Here is a 21,837-nt window from a genome sequence, read left to right on the forward strand (position 1 = left end):
CAAGAAAGTCAGTTTGAAAAAAGCTAAAAGCCAAAACTCAACCCAGAATAAAAGAATAAAGTGACACCACATAGCTGGCTAGAATTCTTAACCTCTCTTGATAGCACAGGAAAGCTTGTACAGACTTTCACAGTGAATGACTCAGTTTGGGATTTAAATTTATTTGAGAAGAAATCAACCTAAAAATATAAGTGAAGACTGATGCTGTTTTCTAGGTTAGGTCTGCCTTATTTAGTGAGCCTCGTTACATGTTCAGTGACATAAAACCAGGTGGCAGTTGACACACTAAACCAGTCTAAACAGGTCACAGTCTGCTCCAATGTCAATCATTTGCCTGGGGTCAGGAAGGAAAAGTAGGCCATGACTTCATTTCTAAAAACATCAGATTCATTTTTGTTCCCTGTTAGTTTTGTACAAGTCTCATGTTGAAATACAGTGGTCACACGCGTCCCATGTAAGTAGCTGAACCTGAGACCGTATCTTCAGTAGGAAGCCACTGCTCAGTTTTAACTGCTACCCCTCACTGTGCGGTGTCCAACCCTTCCTTTTTCTGCTGCTGAAAGGGTGGTTGTTTATTATCCCTGCTGCCTCGAGCAAAAATCATTTCAAATTTCACAGAACAGCTCTCTTAAACAGCCTATTCTATGTATGCCAAAGGTATATATAGTCATGAAATATACTGCGATAAAAGTCTTAGCTAATAGACTGGCATTGCAATCTTCCCTTTGGTGCAGCTCTGCTGATTTACATCAGCTGATTGATACCTCTGGTGCCTCTCTTTTCAGTTAGCAGGGTAATTACAATAATATACCTTTTTTGCTAAAATGGAGTTTTCTGAAAATATATTGTACACAGCAGCCAGCCAAAAACCGAGGTGGTGTGGAAAGAGAGGTTTTGTAAAACTTCATTTTCTATGAAACAAAGGCATAGATTTATTTCAGTGAACAGCATTTAACTGTACAATCCTACCAGATTCATTCCTTGGTTTCCTATCTCCAAGTAGTTGCTTTGCAAGAAAAAAAAAATAATATTCCTTGAAGTACCAAAACCCAAACCACAGCATTTTACTTTCTTTGCACCTCCAATTCAGCTGTAAAGCCAGGAATCAAAGAGCAGGGTTTTCCTTTTCAGTCCCATGTTAGAATGCAGTGAAAGCAGCTCTAGATCAGCACAGAATTGTTCTGAGAATTTTCTACTGGGGACATACACCAGTCTGGATTTCTTTTAGTATGTTGCACCACTTTCGCTGTGTGATACTTCATCACGTCAGGGATGTTTTCCCCAGGTATTTCGGAGGCTTTAGTAATAAAAACATAGACAACTGCTGAACCAAGTGAAAATTCATCACTATTGTTTTAGGATGCTGAAGAACCCTTGACATGAGTCTTTCAGTGATAAATTTCTTTTGTGTATTAAATAAAATTACTTAGAATCATATTCCAATTTTTATTTCCAGGCAGCTGTGTGGATCATCAACATTCCTAAAGGATCTGAGGTAAATTCAATTACTGAGAAATGTTTCACCTGGTATAGAAAAGTTGAGTGGTGTGCATTACATTATTGGATGTTTGTTTATTGATTTCTGAGGAGTTATCCTATTATAGTTTTTTAATCCTGCTAAAGACTGCCTCAGGTTTTTGAAAAACATTCTGGATCTGAACAGCCATGTTGAACAAGCCACTTATTTGGTCTCAGTTTGAGGAAAGAAAAATAACGTTTTTAAGTTTGTCACCAAATGGAAACTAAGATTTAAATCTGACAAGGGTCAAATCCAGATTATGTAGTTTAAATGTACTTCTCAATAGAAAAGAATGAACAAGCAGATGAATTCTGAGAGACAATTCATAGATGGAAAATATATTGCCGTGCAAATGTGAAGAGAAAAATTTGCTGGAAACTGAGGTAGAAGCTTTCCGAAGTCTGGTACATACCAGCATAAACTGTGTTTTAATGGAATCTTTTATTAATTGTTATCTGTATCACGATTCTGTGTGGATCGGTAAATTCAATATAATATAATATTATAAGAGTTCAGCATATACATAGCTGGTGTGTTAAGGAAGTACTTCTATTAATGATTATAGAGTGATTTGAGAGCCCCCAATGGAAATGTCACATATTAGGCAGGCACGTCTGGGTTGACTTCAGCAGATTTGCAGCTTCTATTGGATATGGAGATGCTAACTTCTTTCCCAAAATTACCACTGTTGAGAGATGCTTGAGCTGTCTTGTGTCATTACCCAGTTAAAGGAGAGAAAGGGCTCCCCAGGTTGTGGGCTTCAACAACTAGGGCTGGCAGAAAGCAACTGAGCAAGGCCTTTGAGTTATGATTGTGAATATGGGTGAGAAGAGCCCTGTGCTGCTTAGTCCTGATGCAGTTATCATCCAAAATCACTGTGCATGGTCTTTCCATGAAGGAGATGAGTCATTCCCAGACCTCTTTTAAATACTTGCTTGTCACCTGCTGCAGAATGGGATACAACAGTGCCATCTCCTCTTCTTCCCTGTTTCCAGCAAAAGAAACTCTCAGTCCGATCCAATACTACTTCTTTTAGCCACCCATGTGTTCTCTTTTCTTGTGACTAGTCCACAGTACACCTTTACACACTAGAGACCAAACAGAAATAATTTCTCCAATTCCATCTGTCTGAATACAAACTTGAGAGTGAGACAGAAGCAGCTGAAAACAAAACCCAAATCCTGGGGCCAAAGAAAGAGACTCATGCTTCCTAGTTCTATAAATACATTCTGATTTTGCAAAGCAACATAGTGCTAGTGCTTGTCATTACCTGGTAAAATAAATGTGATCTGTTTAGAAAAAAAATTACTTTTTTAGACATGTATATGAATTTCCAAAGCATTCTAAAGCTGGTTGTGAGAATATTTGGTGGGGACTGCAAACTAAAGTGAGATCGTTTGCTCAGTGGAATTGTTGATTACTCATTTTTCTTGTTTTCCTTCAGAGGAACTCTCTCCAAGGTTGTGTATTTTAGGATCATAAGTGTAATTGTATCCTCAGAGCATATCAGTTCATTTTATGTAGAGAGCATCATGGCATGTGTCATATGAATTCACTGGTCAAATGCTATCTAATGCTGGTCTGCTTTAGTTCAGATTATCAGTAGATTGCAAGTGTAAGACTGTGATCTTTGTTGTCAGTCAGTAGATATCTAAACAGAGATCATCAAACCTTTTTCTCAGAGCTTTTCTGCTGTTGACAACATAAGCTCCTTAGTGATAGAAACAAAAAGTGCTCTCTTTTATTGAGTTTGTTGAAGGTCTGCAGATATTAGTGGTTTTCTGGTTTAAGTTTCATAATAGTTGGAAAAAAACCAAACATTTTTGATTTACAGAAGCGCATTTTCTAGAATAAAACTGAGAACTCTGCCTTGTAACCACAGTTTAACATCCAGCATTGAAGGTTTGCGTTAACAGAATGCTACAGCTTCTCGAAGAATCATAGCTGTTTATGATTTCAATGTAAAGTATTAGCAGCTTGAATATAGTGAAAGTATAAGGAGAAAAGATGTTCTACTGAAAAATCTATTTCTGACTTCAAAGAAACTTAAACAGAAGAGGTAGAAAACATTAGATCACTTATTGCTTTCTCCAGAGCCCTTACAAATCAGTGGGAATTGCTGGATTGGATGCAATCAACCACAGCAAATGTGAAAGTTCGGTATGTAAATACACTAATAAGTAAAGAGATAAGATATCTGTGGATGCCAGGAAATTACTTTTCATGGAGACTTTTAAAAATATTACTTTTTCAACAAATAGATATAAAAAATATTTCAAATAGATATAAAAAATATTTCATGCTATGTTTTATACCTGTTTTCCGGAGTCTATGATTTAATTGCATTCCATTCAGCTAAGCGTGAGGAATTCAAACATGTGTTCACACATTTCTCTCAAAATTTTTAAGTCTTCACATAACTGAAAAAATTAGTAAGTTTAAGTTACTTTTATGTATTCAGATATTCTCCAGAAACTCATTATGATTGTGGGCAAGTTACCGTAACTGTTATTGAGCCAGGTTGCTCTTTGTTTCAGTTCACATTGTGTTAGACTTTCATTTCTAGAACTGGTTCAAAACTACATATTTTGATATAACCAGTAGTGAAATCTCTAATTGAGCAAAGTGGAAATAAAAGTTAAAATAACCAAGATTTACATCAATAGAGGAGTGTAGGAAAGTGTAGGAAAGTGTAGGAAAGTGTAGGAAAGTTTCCTTCTTGCAATACTTGGCTCTAGTGAGTTTTATTAACATTTAATTTCCCTGTTGTAGCCAGGTGTTATTGGTTATCCGCTGTACAATATAAATTAAAAAGCAGCTGGTTGGCTCCCACATTATTCTGTAGATGTCTTCAGTGTAGGCATTTCATAATTCAGCCTGGTATATTGCTTTCCACATGTTTCACACTGCATTCTCAGAAGATGAATACCTGCCTTAGCCTAGATACTTCCATTTGTTTTCTGGCAGTATCAATATATGTAAAAATTAAAAAATCTTTAGACCAAAGAAAAAAAAATAAGATTTGCCACTGTTTGGTCATAGCAAAACACCTCAAGTGAGCCTGATGGTAGCAGCATAATATATCCAGCAAGTATCCTGTACACTAGGGGAAGATGCGATCTCATTTACTTCTTTAAAATAAAAAAGACAAAGAGAGGGAAAAAGGAAAAAAGAAAGGACAGTTTTTTTAGTGTTTACAGGTTACTCATACCCTGATTAGCCATAGATCTTACAAGACTTGTTGGAGGCACCTAGTAGACATCTCATTTATTAGGATTACAGGTGAAAGCTTAGAAAACTGAGGATTATGATCAGGTCAGCAGCAAAAGGGCAGAAGTACCTTCATGCTTCCCAGCCAGTGGGGCAGCGAGCTGTGCTGCACAGGCAGAAGGGGCAAATACTTATTTCCCATTTGCTGTGCAGTGTCAACAGACTGATATGTCCTACTAAGCCTACAGGTTGTGGTTTCCTATTCATCAGAATATGTACTATAGCTGTGGCTGACTCATTTTTTGTGTGCCTCACTTGCCTTATCCAAAACACCCACCAGCTATATAAAAAGCAGACATCAGGATGGACTGATTAAAATTATGAAGAGATCAAATGGACTCTCTCTGTCTCGCACAACTCACATGTTAAACTTCACAAGAAGCAGGAACATTATAAATCCTTGGGTAACATGACACCTTTGGGAAATGGGAGATGCGTAGCATAAGGTCAAGGCTGAGGACGTGCCATCCTGTAGTAAAGCATACAACACCAAATATATTTCTGCAAAGATGTCTATAAGGGGTCCCACCTAGCTTTAACTCCTGTGATAGATCTTGGAGTAGCATTTTTTATCCAAAAAAGAAGTTGATCTTGGCAGTTGAATTCTTTATTCAACCACCTCTGATCTCCTTCATGCAATGATTAATGTGATCAAATAGAAATCTTATGTACAGTAGTGCTACAAGAAGATATGTCCCCAAGGATGGTGGGATAGCTGCTACCATACTTGCATGTGGAACAGTAGGGTACTGTCTGTTGCCCTTTTCACTATTCACCTGAATATGTGGAAGGAAGTAGTAGGGGAAGACTTCAAGGATGCTTTAATTGTATAGTTGTAGGAAAAAAGAAATGTGATTTTCCATTATGTGAGAGCTATCTGGCATCTTCCTTCAATTTATACTCTGTAAATTATTGGTTCAGGTTGTTCTTAATATTAGTTCATCCTTCTGATAGTGATACCTCATGATCAGGCAGTTTCTGGACTCTCTGTGGTAACACTGAGATAATTATGCTTGGACAGGCAAACCTAGAAAAATCAGAGAGATTAGGAAGAATTATGTACTAGATAAAAGATTCATCTTAGTCCAGTATTTTGTCTTGGAGTGGCTATTAGTGCATGTTTAAGGGTGACTGTAAGAGAGAAAGCGTACATTACTCCTTCTCTCAATATGTCCTCTCAGCTTCTAGCAGTCAGCACCTTAGCTTTTCTTGGGATCAGAATTCATGCTCTTAGTGTCACTAATTGGACTTAACTATTCAATTTTCTTGTTCAAGATCAGTAGTCTGCAAGTCCTCAGCAAGCCAGGCTGTTCTGACAGATGCTATAACCTCATCTGCTCCTTTCATGATGTTACAGAAGCCCATAATTCTCCATTTTAGAGTAGTTTCTAGCTCCCAATAGTATGAAACAAGGCTCTGTACTTGCACCTAGCCTGTTCACTTTTCTGTCCTTGCTAATGCTTCCCAGAGCATGGCAAAGGGATGCACCTTCACTGGATGTCACTTGCTTTACCTCAGCAGACTGAGAGCCCAGCCCAGGGAGGAACCATCCACAAGTCTTCATTCATTGGTGGTTGTAGGATTGTGTACCTATTCATTGGTAGTCATCAGGCTATCCTCAGTTGCCCTACTGTCATCCAGAGACATTTGTCTTACCATTAATAAATAGAAAATGGAGGTCATTGTATGAGCTGACCCAAGACAACTATTCAGCTTTTTCAAAGCCACAGTTGATGAAACAAGGTTCCAAGTGATTGACATGTTTGGTAGCACTTGGTAGCACTCTCTCCAGGTCGACAACAAATGAAGATGCAACATTTCTTTGCTTTTGGAAAGAGAGCTTGTTTTGATTATCAGCAAAAAACCCCATATTTGGAATGAAGGCCAAGGCTCTGATGTTTACTTTCTGATCTTCTCCACAGGTGCTGCTCTGGGATGGTGTCCAGTAAACATCCAGCAGTCAAACAACCCCAGCAATGCAGCTAATGCCAAATTCTGGATTCCACGAGCATAGATTTGTAACAAACACTGAGCTTCTAATTTGCAGCAGCTTTCCATGTATCAAAACTACCATGGGCTTGCATCATCCTCAAACTTTTGTTTTCCCACAGCTTGTTAGTGTAAAGAAGACCACCTTGAGGATAATACTTGAATCTTTTAAGGACACCCTGAAAATATTTGGCCAAAATTGTAGGATTAATACTACTGTCAGGAAAATGCTTTCAATTCAGATATTTCAATCAAATCTTTTGAATGGAGCCTCAGCCTCTGTGATGAAGCACCCAGCCAAGCCACTGGCCAGAGGAGAAGAAAGGCTAGTCAAAGAGAAACCATAATGTTCTAGTAACCTAAAATTTGCATATTTGACCTCCAACCATACCTGTTCGTCCTAGACTCACTTGTTTTGACATTACTGTATGTACAGATAGTGAAAGTGAAAACAGCTAGACCTGACTGGCAGTGATTGTTGGTTCTGTTGGACAACAAATAAAATATTGATTAAGCTCTATGACAGAAGCAAAACTAAAATTAATCTAAACCTTCCTAATGTTTACAGCCCCTGTATAGTTTGGATTTGTTTTCACAATTTAAACAGGTCCCTTAAAGAATAAAATAAAAAAATAAGATAAAATAAAATAAAATAAAATAAAATAAAATAAAATAAAATATAGTGGTAGCACATTTCTAGAATGTACTTTCCTGATTTTCATTTTTTCTCAGTTATCAAATTAGAAATAATATAGTTGCTCTATCTCTTAGTCTGTGGAATTTCAGAAATGAAGCTGATTCAGTTGAGGGATTCTGTTATGTCAGAAGAGACAATGGCAATACAACAGTATCTCTTCTTGGGCTGTAATATGATTCTTGGGTTTGACCTGTAGCTCACCAAAGATAAATGGAGAATACTTACTGAGTTTGTTCAGATCTGAACAGGGATCTGAATTAAACTTAATCCACAGAGAACAACATTGTTTTTTTATCCACAGAACTTAAAATTCTTCTAGCAGCTTTGCCCACTGAGTCAAAGTCACTTTTTGTTTAGCAGCTTTTAGATGCATAGCCTGAATAAGAATATAATTTATTTTATCATCACTGTTTTGATTGCTTTGATTATGGTGCTTCTTAATATTAATGTAGAGAGTGTAGTTACAAACTTTCTCACAATATTTCACAAAAATTTAGCATATATTTCATGTGTTAGAGACAACTAGGCTGAATGTATATTTTTCCTACTGGAGTAACTTCTGAGTATTTTGTGAGAAGAGATACAACACTGAAGTTAGAATCTCTGAAATATCATGACAAAAAAAACCCCAAGCTTCTCATCACAAAGAAGTTCAGCCTTATATTTTTGATGCACGTCTAAATTCTGTAATGATTTCAGTCTACAGAATTGATAATGCCCAGAAGACTGTATCAGTACCTTATGACTTTCAGTGCATCCAATGTTTTGCTTAAATATGTCTGCCTCAGTTGATATACTGCCTAAAGGCCAATAGAATAGTTTTACATTTTGAACAGGTTCTAAAATTTAAATCAGGAAAAGACCTTTGCTGCATTTTCTATCAACTTGAGAAAAAGTCTACACAAGAAATGATATAACCTAGATTCACACTTGCAAAAGGATTAATAGTAATACTTTGTATTCAAGGGGACAAGAGAGATTGGTGTTATATAATATTTCAAAGCTGCTGAACAAAGCAACTTGATAATGGAGGTAATCTGAAGTGAAATATCCAAGTTTTAAAGAAACTCTGATTGAGTGATGCTGTTAAAGTCACCAGGAATGCTGCATCTCTGGAGATAGCCTTAGCAAGGAACTAGGCCAACGAACTGAAGCTCTTGGCTTCATCTTTAATAGATAAGAAGCTCATTTTGCAAAAATCAATGTAGCACAGTTAAATTGAGGCTCTGGTAATTATAGTAGCTGAAGTTCCTCTGTTAGATCTCTTCCATACTTCATCCAATTTAACTGCTTATGCTGCCCTGCTATGCTGCCACTCTACCTTTTTCTTCCCAGCCTCCAAAATAACACCAGAGTTGACTGGGTAAACATGGCATACAAGAAAAACCAACTGGTCAGCAGTCAGGCAGTAAGCAGCATTATGGCAGTATTTCAACTCTAGAACAACAAAAGCAACGGTGTACAGAGAAACTATGGAGAGCAGCCTCAGAGCACAGCAGGGTTACTGCATCTCTGCAAGAGAGAAGCAGCAGAGCATGGAAGTCTATAGGGCAAAAGGTCAAACAGTTTTTGGCAGCAGATGTAGCTTATGGTCTGGGTTATTAAGTATAGTGCGGTGAAGAAGCAATAATGAAGTTTTGGAACCCACAAATACTATTAAAAACTCTGCAGGTCCTTAAAAAAGATAGACTGGGTGTCATAATGCTTACTGAGCTCAGAAGAGCATAAAGCAAAGAATGTGGCAGAATTACAAGGAAAGATTGCTGCAAAAGCCAAAGACTGAAAATCAAAGATAGAAAATATGTGAGAAAATCCCCAGAGATGAAATGGGCTTGCCGCAGTTGCTGCCTTTTCCAATAAAAAAGAATAAAACCATTTTTCAGTTGATTTCCATGTGACAAGATGACAAAGGAGCACTTGGAATGACTATGACAAAAGCATGTATAACGCAAAACCTTACTAATTAATATATTGATTTTTTTAGAAATAAATTATAGCCTTTCTGATGTCTGATAAATGTAAATCAGTAACCGGAATTACTAGCTGCTTTACTCTTATAGGCATACAGTGCTCTGATAGTCTTAACTAGAGGGATTTGCAAACTTATTACTTTTTATCTCATTTGGAAAAATATAAATTGGGTGTTGAAACTGCAGTGAACCTTATTAAATACCTTCCCTATCCCCACTGGTTGCCTTAAGTGCACAGTAGCTTTCTTGTTGCTGTAAGAGGGATGAAAGATTTAGAAGCTCATATCTCCCTGAAAGGCAGCACACACATGCAGATCTGAAGAGAGTGCTTTCTCATTTGTAACAATGCCAAAATTTTATTGTGATGCCTTGGAAGCATCTCTGAGTATTGATTCTGAAAAACAATGGCACAGGTTCAGCCCTGGTGAAAGCAGTGGAGTCAGCTTATCCAGCTTGCTTTTGAGGACTTAGCCATCTATCAAGTGAACATAGCAGTTTTTGCATATCCGAATGAATCATTCCTGTACAGAAAACTGTACAGGACTCTACAGGAATGCTTAGCCTACTCTCGGTGCTACTAAACTAATCTACACTTCACAATTAACACTTTTTTCTCTTGCTCTCAAAAGCAATGTTCAGTGACTTTTCGCTTTGAGATTCAGCTACTGTGATTTCAACTTCGAACAGCTGATCCGTGTTGTGAGAGAGGCTGCCAGCCTTTCCATTAGTAGTCACGGGGACCGTCACGTGCTCCTTCCATTGTGCCTGTAGATCTTTTCCCTTCTCTGGCTCACGCTGCATAACCTCTTTTCTCTCCGACGTCACAAGCGCTGCAATCCTTTTCCTTTTCTGTTTCATGCACAGCAATAATCTCCTGCTAACGCACCAGCTCTGACTAAGAGAATAAGCCCTGTCACCTCCAAGCTCAAGCAGCTTCCTGAATAATATCACATGATGGGAGATTACATGCTTAAAATGTATTTCAGTCTTAGAGTTTTCTTGCTGGTCTAAAGTAATTCAAGCCCTTCCTTGCAGGCTGGGATGCTGCCCAAATCCCTCCCCAGGCCTGTAACCCTGTGGCCCCTTGTCTAGCATGACCTGACTCCATACCTGGCCTTCTAATGAGTGTCCAGGTTGCTGGTGAGGCACACGCCTTCTGATGTGCCTTTAGCTCCCAGGGATGGCACTGCACTGTGTACCTCTGTTAAGATGTTGCAACAATAACACCGCTGTGGTGCAGCACTTAGACCCTTCCAAATTGCCAAGTTCTATGCAAAACAGGTTGCATTTTGCAATCCTGCTGTCTTAGTATGTAGCTGATTATTAGCCTTCTTATTTACTTCGTAATGTTGTAGGTCGGTATGTATGTGTTTATATTTCTCCCACTGGGATTTTCACTAAGTTTTCAATAGATATGGTAAGTATAAATCTTTACACAACATTTTGGGAAATAAAGTGAGCAGGTTGATATATCTGAATATCCTAATTTATACTAAGAATTGGGTCCCTGAATAGCTCTGTTACATAAAGTCCAAGTTCATGCGCAAGTACTGGGGTACATAGGTGATGTTTTATAGAAATTTAGTATTGAAAAAGCTTTGGACAAGAGATTTCTCCTCACCCTTTACCATTTTTAAACTGTTCTTTTCCCTGGACTCTGAAGACTGGCAAATAGGTACTTTATGTTGCAGAAGTCTGTAGTAAGTCTCTAGTGCATCATGCAGTCAGAGATACATAAAATACTACTTTCTTCTTCACAAAATCTCATGGGGATTTTATTGTTTGTTTGGTGTTGGTTTTTTAATTGTTGGGGTTTGTTGTTGGGGGTGCTGTTGTTGTTGTTTTCCTCCACAACAAACTGATGTAAAAAAGCCAAAGTTGTGCAGGATGCCTGAGCTCATTACGTGCTCTACTACACAACTTTAAGAGCAATATTTTGCTCTGTAATATGCTAGCTGTAAAGTGAGGGTACTATTTCTTACCTTTTTTAGTAAGCCTGTTTGAGATAAGTGTGAAGGGATAATTATACATGATTACTATGATAACACTGTTCTTTTTAATGTGTGGTTTCATGCAATACTTCCTAAAAATCTTATTGCTATGCCATTGAAGCATCCATTAGCCTTTTCATGTTAAACTATGATTTTTCATTTTTTTTACAAGACAGCATGATTTTTGTGATGTAACTGCCTTTCTGGCTGGGCACTTTCAACCAATGCTGAAGTGAAAGAGAGACAATAGGTTTCTCTTTCAGCTTGCTTTTCTTGGCAGGCACATGAAATGGATACAATCTGGAATTATGTAGAAGAGTTTTAGGGTGGAATTAATTTTATTTTTGTTTGGCTATCTAAAAGTTTGCCATCCAGTTGAGGTCAATTTTGTAGCCAAATATTCTCTAGTGAGTACCTAAGTTGGCTGTCAGCCTTCCTCATAGTCTCGTTAATATTTTTGAGTCTGCTGTGGAAACATTTTGTCATTCTAAAGTAATGCGTATTTTCACATATGAGAAGAAATTAGTTTTCCTTCTATTATGGAGTTATTATTTTTTTAACCTGGGTGTACAAGTTTCTGTATTTAAAAAGTGTATTTGGAGGTAGTAAAAATAATTTATCACAAGTAATAATGTAAGAGAGGTCAAGAGCATAAAAGTCTTTCTTCTTGTGATTTTAGTTTGTAGCTACCAAGAATCTGTCTAGCCAAGAGACAATTATTCCTGCCCTATTACATAGCTATAAATAACTGAAATTTCAGTGGCATTTATTCAGAGCTGGAGAGATTACTAAGCACAGCTTGGTTTAGATGTGTTTTCTGAGATGTAAAGCTTTTAACCTGAGCTTTGCTTTGACGTTTGAGCCTATCCTGGGTTAGATGCATAATTCGTACTGGCATCAGGTGAAAAAGGGAGGTCTGTTCTGTTTGTCACCCTCTCTAGACTAGAACATGGCACAATTCAGGACACCAGAGTTAAGTTGTAAAGATATGAGGTGGAAGCTGGAGTGTGGCTAAGTTTTATTATCCTGAGTGGGACTATATGTGAAATGCCATGGCTTATTTAAGCTTGAGCGACTTCTTAGAAGCTTTAGTGAAACATAGGTGGAACATTCTTCCTTCAAGATGCCATGTGAGCTTGTGATTGAATTTTATGGACTCTTAGGTGCAGAAGCTTGATCGTCTACTCTGACAGATGTATGGAAATTCCATGAGTTCAACATAATTTCTTCCTCATTTTAGATGGCAACACTGTGACGTGGGAAAGGGCTGTACGGTTGAATGAATCATAGCATACAGGAGGTCAGTAACTGGGATCTATTTTTCCTGACTCTCCTGCTCCACAGATATGTTTTCCCTTACTCCACTGCCATAAAATCATAATGTGCCATCTAGGCTTTGTTACTGTTACAATGGCATTGTGAAAGAAACCTAATTAGAAAACGGAAATCCCCTTTAGCCCTGTTAGGAATTAATATGAAAGGTAGTGAGGCACATCATAACACCAACACCATAAGTTTTTTTAAAATACATTTTATTCCTGGATTTATTGAGAAATGTTATTAGTAGATTTGGAGCATCAAATGAACAACTGTGTAATGCAAGGAATAAGAAGCTGATGGCAAACAATGGATCAGATACAGCTAAAGCAGAGTGTCAATTGCAGCTTAGGTTTAAAATTTGGAGAGGCAAGCTATGAAAGGAAGAAAAGGTAAGAAATAATAGATAACATTTAGTATTAAATATCAGTCAGTACTTAAGACCTTGATTTGCTGAAAGACATCCAGAATGTTACTTGAAGTCTCAGTTTTAAAATTAAATTGAGTATTTGAGGGCCTGAGGCCATGGTCAGCCAATGACTGCAAACACAACCGTGCATGCTTAAGATGCTACTGCCCACTGCATGGCCACCCCACAAGCTGAGCCAGAAGACTAGAGGCACTTTGGAAGGGGTATAACTTCTCCTAAATTACTTCAGTATGAAGTTAGTTGGATTAGCTTAAACTGCTGTTCAAAGCAGTTTAAGCATTAGATAGTTGACAGCTATTGTACTTAAATTACCATGACTGGTAAACATTTTAATGTTTGTTTATAAGATGGCTGAAATATGTCTTAAGCAAATAATTTAATAAAAGCAGTAACAATAAACATCCTGGCAAGTATACAGGGTGTACCAAAGACTTCAACAATTCTCAGAATTACTTTTGCACTGTAGTGCTTCAATTTTAAGTCAGAATTGGCAGGAACAGTAAACTAATTAATGCTGGATTACAATGGAATTCCTATAGATGTGTATATGACATCTACATTAATACCAAATGAGGCCTTTGTGATTAATGTTACCATGATGAACACCAAAGGTATTAATAAAGATTAGACATGGTTAACCAAAAGAGGATAGTTCATTGCAAAAAGATGATGTTCAATATAAAAATGATCAATGTCACCCCTTAAAATTCATGTTAGCAAAATGATAAGGATCTGACTAAAACTGAGAAGCCCAGACTGTCCTCTTAGAAGTGCGGCAGCCTGATCCTTTCTGGTGAGTCAGGCACACACATCTGCTGTTTGAGGGGCACTCTGTGTAATTTGACAGATGTGTATTCAGTGGGACCACATTTGGATCCACTCAAGCACCACCGACAGCATGATTATGCGCAGAGAAGAAAGCCAATAAGGTTTCCTTAAAACTCATATGACAGAAGAAAAAAGAACCCCAAACCCTGATTCGATATCTGTGCAGATGGCACGTGTGGGTGGTACATGAGTAGGTTTTCCTTACTAGTTTCTTTGCGTGTTATCATCCTATAGACTTTCTTCAACCTCAGTAGCCTTCTCACCTTTGCCTCTGATTTTCTGCAATTTATTTAAAGGGTTAAATTTAACTGAAGTAATAGATTATCTGAGGATTTCTTTGAAGCTATAACTTACTATAACCTAGTAAAATTTGTAAGTGTGAAAATGAAATGTGTTTTTAAAATATGCTCACATATTTAAATTGCTGACAAATGTTATTAGATTTAGATGGAGTCATGTGGCAGATAATTGATGAGTTCATGCTGATCAACCAGTGGAGCCAAACCAGACATACCTACTGGGCTTCATATGGTGCCGTAAGAGGAAAGACAATGTTTGGAGGCTGTTTGCAAGGAGAGAAGTACAAGGATCTGAGGAAGTTTGTTTCAATACACTGAGGGGATTGTTACAAATGAAGATATATGGAACAGACCACAGAATCTCACTCACTTTTCCTACCTCTGTCAGGGAGACAGTCACAGCCCCAAGCCTGACAGTGTTCAAGAAGAGGCTGGGCAACGCCTTCAGACACATGGTGTGAACTGTGGGGTTGTCCAGTGCAGGGACAGGAGTTGGACTCAGTGATCCTTGTGGGTCACTTCCAACTCAGGACATACAATGATTCTATGATTCTATACCCTGCATCTGAAGACATATCCTCTACAATGGCACTCAGTGCAAGGGGAGGGCTCAGAAGGTTGGCGAGGAGTCAAGGACATGGCTCGGCATGCGCTATCTCATCTCAGTTCATGACGTGAACATCCTGCCACTGCTGATGATCATCAGGTCACAGTGACCCTAGCCTCTATCTATTACAATGGTGTATTGTTTGTTGTGTAGCCACGTGGGCATGATATATGTCATCTGCTGTTAAAAGGAAAAAATATGTAAGTTGAGGCATGAGTTGAGCCCTGACTGGACACCCGATGCAATTATCCACTTTTCCCCTGCAATCCTCTGCATGATTACTGGGACTCCTCACACCAGCTGGAGTGTGAGTCAATAAACTAACAGATATCTAGCCCCTGTTGGGATTCCACATTTCACCTGACAGTATTGAACTGCACAGCAGTTTCTGAGAACCTCTTCACCTACAGCCAGCATTCTCAGAATACAGTCTTGACAATTTTTTCCCATTTCTCTTATCACTTGTGAAAACACAGCAGTCTCTGTGATGGAGAGGGAGTGCTGGGAGCTAGGCCTCTCCCCAAAGGGACCTGCTGGGCCGGGAAACCATAAGGGACAACTAGACGAGCTTCAGTAAAATAAGCAGTATGATCTTATTATAGTGCTATTTTCAGAATATGTTTTTAAACATTTTAACTATGTCACTGAAAAGTTAAAGTGGTAAGGAAAATCTTTCTGCAGCAATACCCAGAGAGGTTAGAATGACTTACATACAATTAGTACTTTATTTGATGCATGGAATAGCTCTATGAAGTCTGTGATGTACTTTAATGCCTTTGTTGTTCAGAATTATTTGACAAAGCATTATATCAATGTTTATAATTTAAATCAAGCTTTCTGTGAGATTTTTATTTTAGTACTTGTTTCTGAAATTCTGTTGGACGTGTGTGAAAGGTCAATTATGCTGCATTGCATTATTCTCTGATAGAACAGCTGGTCAAGGCAAGATACTCCCTCATGCCTTTAAAATTTTTTGTGTGTGTGTTTTTGGTTTTTTTTGTGTTGTTTTGTTTTTGTTTGTTTGTTTGTTTTTCTATAAACCTTTTCTTCTTCAGGCAATTTAAACATTATTGCATAAGTATCTGTACAGTTTACACTGTACAGAAATTGAATTGGAATAAAATACAAAGCATTTCAAAACAGCAGCAGGTTTAACCCAGGTCCAGCAATATCCTGAACTTCACTCTGTATAATACGAAATACAATATGGGCTGTAGAGGAGAAGAAAGGTATGAGACAGATCATCATTAGCTCCCATAAACAGCTCACCAGCTAACTCTTGTGCTTTGCGCCTGCAACTCAGCCAGAGGGACAACATTAGTACAGTGGAGTTATTTCCAAACTAGGAAACAACTTTTCAGAAAAATCTATATTTTCCCCATATATACTTTTGGGTTTTTTTTTTACAGAAAGTTCCCTTTCTTTTGAGAAACTGGAAGCATGACATGAATCTGCATTTTTGACAAAGATGATGTCTTGTCAAGAAAGGAAAACAGCAGCATATACATATATATATATTGCAGGGTAAGCCACAAATGGACACTTTAGGGCCTTTCTTATGTAGACTACAGGAAAGAAGAGGTGCTAGCTGGGCTTTGGAAACTGCAAAGTAATTACAAACACTCTCTTCATTTCAAACTGGTGTTGAGACCTAATGACATAATTGTCTAAGGCCAAATTCACAGTTGAACGAGGTCTGCTGATGCAGCTCTGCTACCAGTTCCTGCTGGTGATGATGTCCTTAAGGCCTGAAAAGATTGATTTTGCCACCATAGGCAGGTCTGACTCTCCAGGCGCAATCTATCAACAAAATTAAATCTTTAAGGAAAAACACTCTTATGCTTTTTGCACTAGAGTACTACTGCGAAAATATTATTGAGATGAAAATTTTCTCTCTAAACTACAGTGTTGTAACAGTGAAAGATTTTTATGTTAGACTATGGCTTTTGAGAAATCAGCAGTGAAATTTTATAAAATTGAATGGTGAGGCCTTTTTAAAGTGTACATTTCAGTATAGAAAGGAGGCTTCCTAAGAGTTTGCCTTGTGTTGAACAACATACTTGCCAACTGAATAACATGGTGCTGAGCCCGGGACAGTAAACCCTGCTGAGAGGTAAGATGTATTGGATCAGGTTTGGATTTCCTCCAGTCTGATTGTGCTCCTCTTACTTCATTTGTATCATGCACAGAGCAAGCTCACATTTGCCTAGAGAGTGGTATGTGGACATACAGTAAGATGCAGCTGCAAGAATACAATATTAAGAAAAAACCAACAACTAATAGTGGAAATGTTCCCAGAGAAATACTGGGGTAGAGGCATGTCAGAAAACAATAGCAGATGGGATGATAATGTGACCACTTTAGTGTTTAGTGGTCTACAATGAAATAATTTGACTTTAAAAAAATCAAATGTCAATGAATATTTTTCCAACTCACCACGTTCACTGACCTTTGCATTGACTGTTCTCTGTGAGCCTTTAAGATGGAGCACACACAGCATGTGGAGTCCCATATCATGTCGGTCATCATTCTCTGCCTGACATTTTGTGTGTTCCTAAATTGATATGTTCCAGATTAATGAGGCATTTGTTCTCAATCAAGAAGCTATTTAAGAATACATTTTTAATTGTAATGGGTTGTATATGATTAATTATTTCTACATGGCTTGCTCTTATTTTTGAATAGTTCAAAGCAGATTTTTTTTTTCCACTGGGTACTGCCCAAATCTTTTCAATGTTCATACTAGTTATCACCCAATAATTTATGGAAGTGAATTGTCTTAATGTGGGCTTGTGAACTTCTTTGAGAAATTTGCCTGGAGCTCATTTTTGTAATGACCTTCAATGTTCTTGTCTGTAAAAGGAATAAGAGGGATGACACAACAAGCTGGTTTCAAAAACTCTGTGTTTAGGTTATTATTATTATTATTATTTTTTTAAGACTCCATTGTTTAAGAACTATTCATCTCACAGTTGGTTCTGATGAGAACGTGTAGCCATTTTAGTATTGTTCTGTGCTCATCCCTCTGGTTTAGTTGAGGTCTACTCTTTTAAGTGAGCTATGGCTTTAAAAAAAAATGTCTTTCAATGACCAGTACATTCCAGAGTGGACCAAGTTGTTCCCTACATATGTGCTCCCTTCATGAGGGAAAAAGGACATGTGTTTTCCTTTGCAAAGCTTGCTTCAGACTTTTTTTCACGCCCTGAAGAATTTCCATTTGTTGCTGTTCTTGAAAGGACAAAAGCCTCAGTGCTTCAGGGCTCTGCATCTTGAGGGATGGTATTATAATTCTGATTTTATGACCTCTCTTTTCTCTTTGTTGTATGGGACATACCCTGTTTCCCTGAAAATAAGACCTACTCCAAAAATAATCCCTAGTTAGAGTGCATCAACAAAGTCAATTTGAATAGTGCCCAGCTATACATGTAAAAAAGTAATAAGTTTTGGAGCAAAAATTAATATAAGACCCTGTCTTATTTTTGTGGAAACAGGGTAGTTTTGGCAAGAGTAACCATGGGCCTAATAGCGATCAGCACACTAGATTCTGAACTCAGAAGAGAATTTGCACTTAAAAGGGAAGAAGAGATTTTCTCTCCTTCAAATTAGTAAATAATTAAATTAACATTAACTTAATCCTACCCTTCCCGTAAGATCTGTTGCCACAAATGGCTACAGTGATTCCAAGTGAATCGCCTGTAGAAGGATTTGGGTGCAGAGGAGGCTTTTTACCCTTTCACATCACCTTTGTCTGCTGCTGTCAGGTAGATAATCTGATCATCCACTCACAAGATACACTATCCTTTTATTGAGTGGGTCCAGTCTAGTAAAGTACTAGCCATGAAAATGCTACAATATGAGAATAATAAGAACCCAAAGTGCTTGTTAGAGCTGTCTGTAGACAGAAGATTTTTTACAAGTTTCATGTGAAATGTCGGCAGCTGGCATCAAGCTATTTTTCTTGGCTGTTTATGTTTTAGATAAGCAAGGGCAACATCATGAGGAAAAATCCATTTGTTCAAAGGGACCCATTAAGACTAAACTTAGGGGCTATAGCATCAGATTATGTGCTGTCTGTGGGTGGCTTTTTGAAGCATATGGTGACTGAATTTATGTTCTCTCCTTCTCTTCTCATACAGAATATGTCATGAGGAACAGCTCCTCCAAAAGAGCTTTCTCTGTGGGGAAAGACATTCAAATTACTTTGATTTTCCTAGTATCTATCATGGCAGTACGTTCCTGCAGGGCAAGGGACAGAGGTTTGTCAGTTAAGTTTACAGTAAAAGGGCACAAGTGGTGCAGAATGACTTAGCAGAGAATTAAAAGAAGGAATTGCGAATGAAACAAACTGTAGAGTAATGAAAAAGTGCAGAGACGCTAAAAACATCCAGTAACCGTCCCTCACCCCTCCATTCCCCCCAGCCTCCCAGTATGGCATGTCATTCAGGGCTCTTCTCACAAGTGCCAGTGACACGTTTTGGTGAAATTTCAAAGGTTAGATCCCTTCCCCATTCCTCAGGGGGAGGTCATCGCCCTTGATCTGCATCAGGCAACAGATCTGAATGTGTGATTACATACAAGCTACCACATCTCATGGCTGATTTGTTTTAATTTAAACTGCTGCATAATTTATTAATACAGTGGGCTGTAGACAGCAGGAGGGCAGAAACACTTAACTATTTTGCCAGGCAGGAGGGAAGCATAATCCTCCGCTCTTCCCAGAGCAACTTGATGGTGCTCGTGGGTCAGAGCTCTTATTCTAGAAAGTACTTCTCTTATCCTGGTGGTCAGAGGCTGAATTTTGCACTCAGAATTGCTTTTGTATAGATGCATGTGTGTGAAGGGGATGAGATGATAGCAGAGATGAGTAAAGAAACTCTCTGAAATACTGTTTTTGAACTCTGTGGCTACAATTGCACTATAAAAAAAAAAAGAACAACCCAACCAACAACACAGCTTCAAGAGAGTACAGTATCACAGAATCACAGAATGTTAGGGACTGGAAGGGACGTCGAAAGATCATCTAGTCCAATCCCCCTGCTGGAGCAGGAACACCTAGATGAGGTTACACAGGAACGTGTCCAGGAGGGTTTTGAATGTCTCCAGAGTAGGAGACTCCACAACCTCCCTGGGCAGCCTGTTCCAGTGCTCTGTCACCCTCACTGAGAAGAAGTTTCTTCTCGTATTTAAATGGAAACTCCTGTGTTCCAGTTTGTACCCATTGCCCCTTGTCTTATCATTGATTGTCACAGAGAAGAGCCTGGCTTCATCCTCGTGACACTTACCCTTTATATTTAGAAACATGAATGAGGTCACCCCTCATTCTCCTCTTCTCCAGCTCCCTCAGCCTTTCCTCATAAGGGAGATGCTCCACTCCCTCGGTCATCTTCATGGCTCTCCACTGGACTCTCTCCAGCAGTTCCCTGTCCTTCTTGAACTGAGGGGCCCAGAACCGGACACAATATTCCAGATGTGGTCTCACCAGGGAAGAGTAGAGGGGGAGGAGAACCTCTCTCGACCTACTAACCACCCTCCTTCTAATACACCCCAGAATGCCATTGGCCTTCCTGGCCACAAGGGCACAGTGCTGGCTCATGGTCATCCCGCTGTCCACCAGGACCCCCAGGTCCCTTTCCCCTACACTGCTCTCTAACAGGTCATTCCCAACTTATACTGGAACCTGGGGTTGTTCCTGCCCAGATGCAAGACTCTACACTTTCCCTTGTTATATTTCATTAAATTTTTCCCCACCCAACTCTCCAGCCTGTCCAGGTCTTACTGATTGACAGCACAGTGGCGTGTCAGCCACTCCTCCCAAAGTATGCATTAACTATTTTGTCTGTGAAGTTGATTTTACTACAAAAAAAAAAAATGACTTAATTTTTTACCCCATAGCCTAAGACACAGCAAAAAAACTCTTTGAGTTAGCATACAGGCAGAGCTGAGACATGGAACAGCTCTACTTGAAGGCAAAATGGCATATGTGGAGACTGGTAGAGAAGCAAAAGTGAACTAGGATTGTTCGTGTCTCACTGAAGCTGAAAAAGTATGCTTCATTTAAAATGATAATTTATGGAGGTCTGATTGCCAGGTATTCAGTTTGGTCCTGGAATCACTTGAACTCAGACTATATATGTGAAATAGTCATGCTTTGCACAACTATCATCAGTGTCAGCTGTATTGAACTGTCTGCCTTTTTTTTTTTTTTTTTTTGTATTAAGCATAATTATAATTAGTTGACTAAAATGACAATTATGTTCAAAAGGGACCTTTTCCAATAAAAAATTACACTCTGCTACCTATTGTAAGTCTTGTAAATGGTTTCATAATCAGATTCAGTCATGCTTTCCTCTATCTGGATGGCCTGTAACCTACAGAATCTGTTGCTAATTTGTGAGTTTGAGGTTTGAATGGAGCTTGCTGAGAAGGTTATGCAGAGTCAGTGCCAAGCAACCCCTCCAGAGAGACTGATGTAAATATGGCTGAGCTGGCCCAACTAGACCCTCTTGTAAGGTCACCATCATTAGCTGAACTTTGGGACCTCTGGACCTAGTAAACTAGTTCTGCCCAAATAGTAAACCTTTGCCACTGAACTGAACTTGAAACAGCTCATGTGTTAGAGTCAATTGCTGGTTACATAAAGCAGAGAAAATGTTTCTGAGAATATTTAAGGAAAACTTATCTTTGCTCTCATCTTCATCTAACAGTGTGAACAAGTGACCAAAATGATCAAGGAGAGATGCTTGTTGAAATGCTTGATAAATGATAGGTTAAATGCAATAGCAGATCATGCAAAGTCTGTGGGAGAACTAAAAATCAAACAGGTAATTTAGGACAAGCTTCCTAACAGTGAAGATTTGCAGGTTCATTGCGAAGTGCATATTATTTTACAGACACAGTAGTGAACACTATTCTGTGAGAAA

The 21,837-nt window shown here is 38.5% G+C and overlaps 1 long non-coding RNA gene across 1 annotated transcript; it reads left to right on the forward strand.

Annotated features, from left to right (window-relative positions):
* The first annotated feature begins 1,454 nt into the window (after nucleotides 1-1,454).
* On the forward strand, nucleotides 1,455-21,212 carry LOC135579562 (uncharacterized). Its single transcript, XR_010472907.1, has 2 exons — nucleotides 1,455-1,495; nucleotides 6,712-21,212. It is a non-coding gene; the product is annotated as an uncharacterized LOC135579562 (long non-coding RNA).
* The last annotated feature ends 625 nt before the right edge of the window (nucleotides 21,213-21,837 follow it).

This window comes from Columba livia, chromosome 1 (assembly GCF_036013475.1).
Source record: "Columba livia isolate bColLiv1 breed racing homer chromosome 1, bColLiv1.pat.W.v2, whole genome shotgun sequence".
Classification (NCBI taxonomy): Eukaryota; Metazoa; Chordata; class Aves; order Columbiformes; family Columbidae; genus Columba; species Columba livia.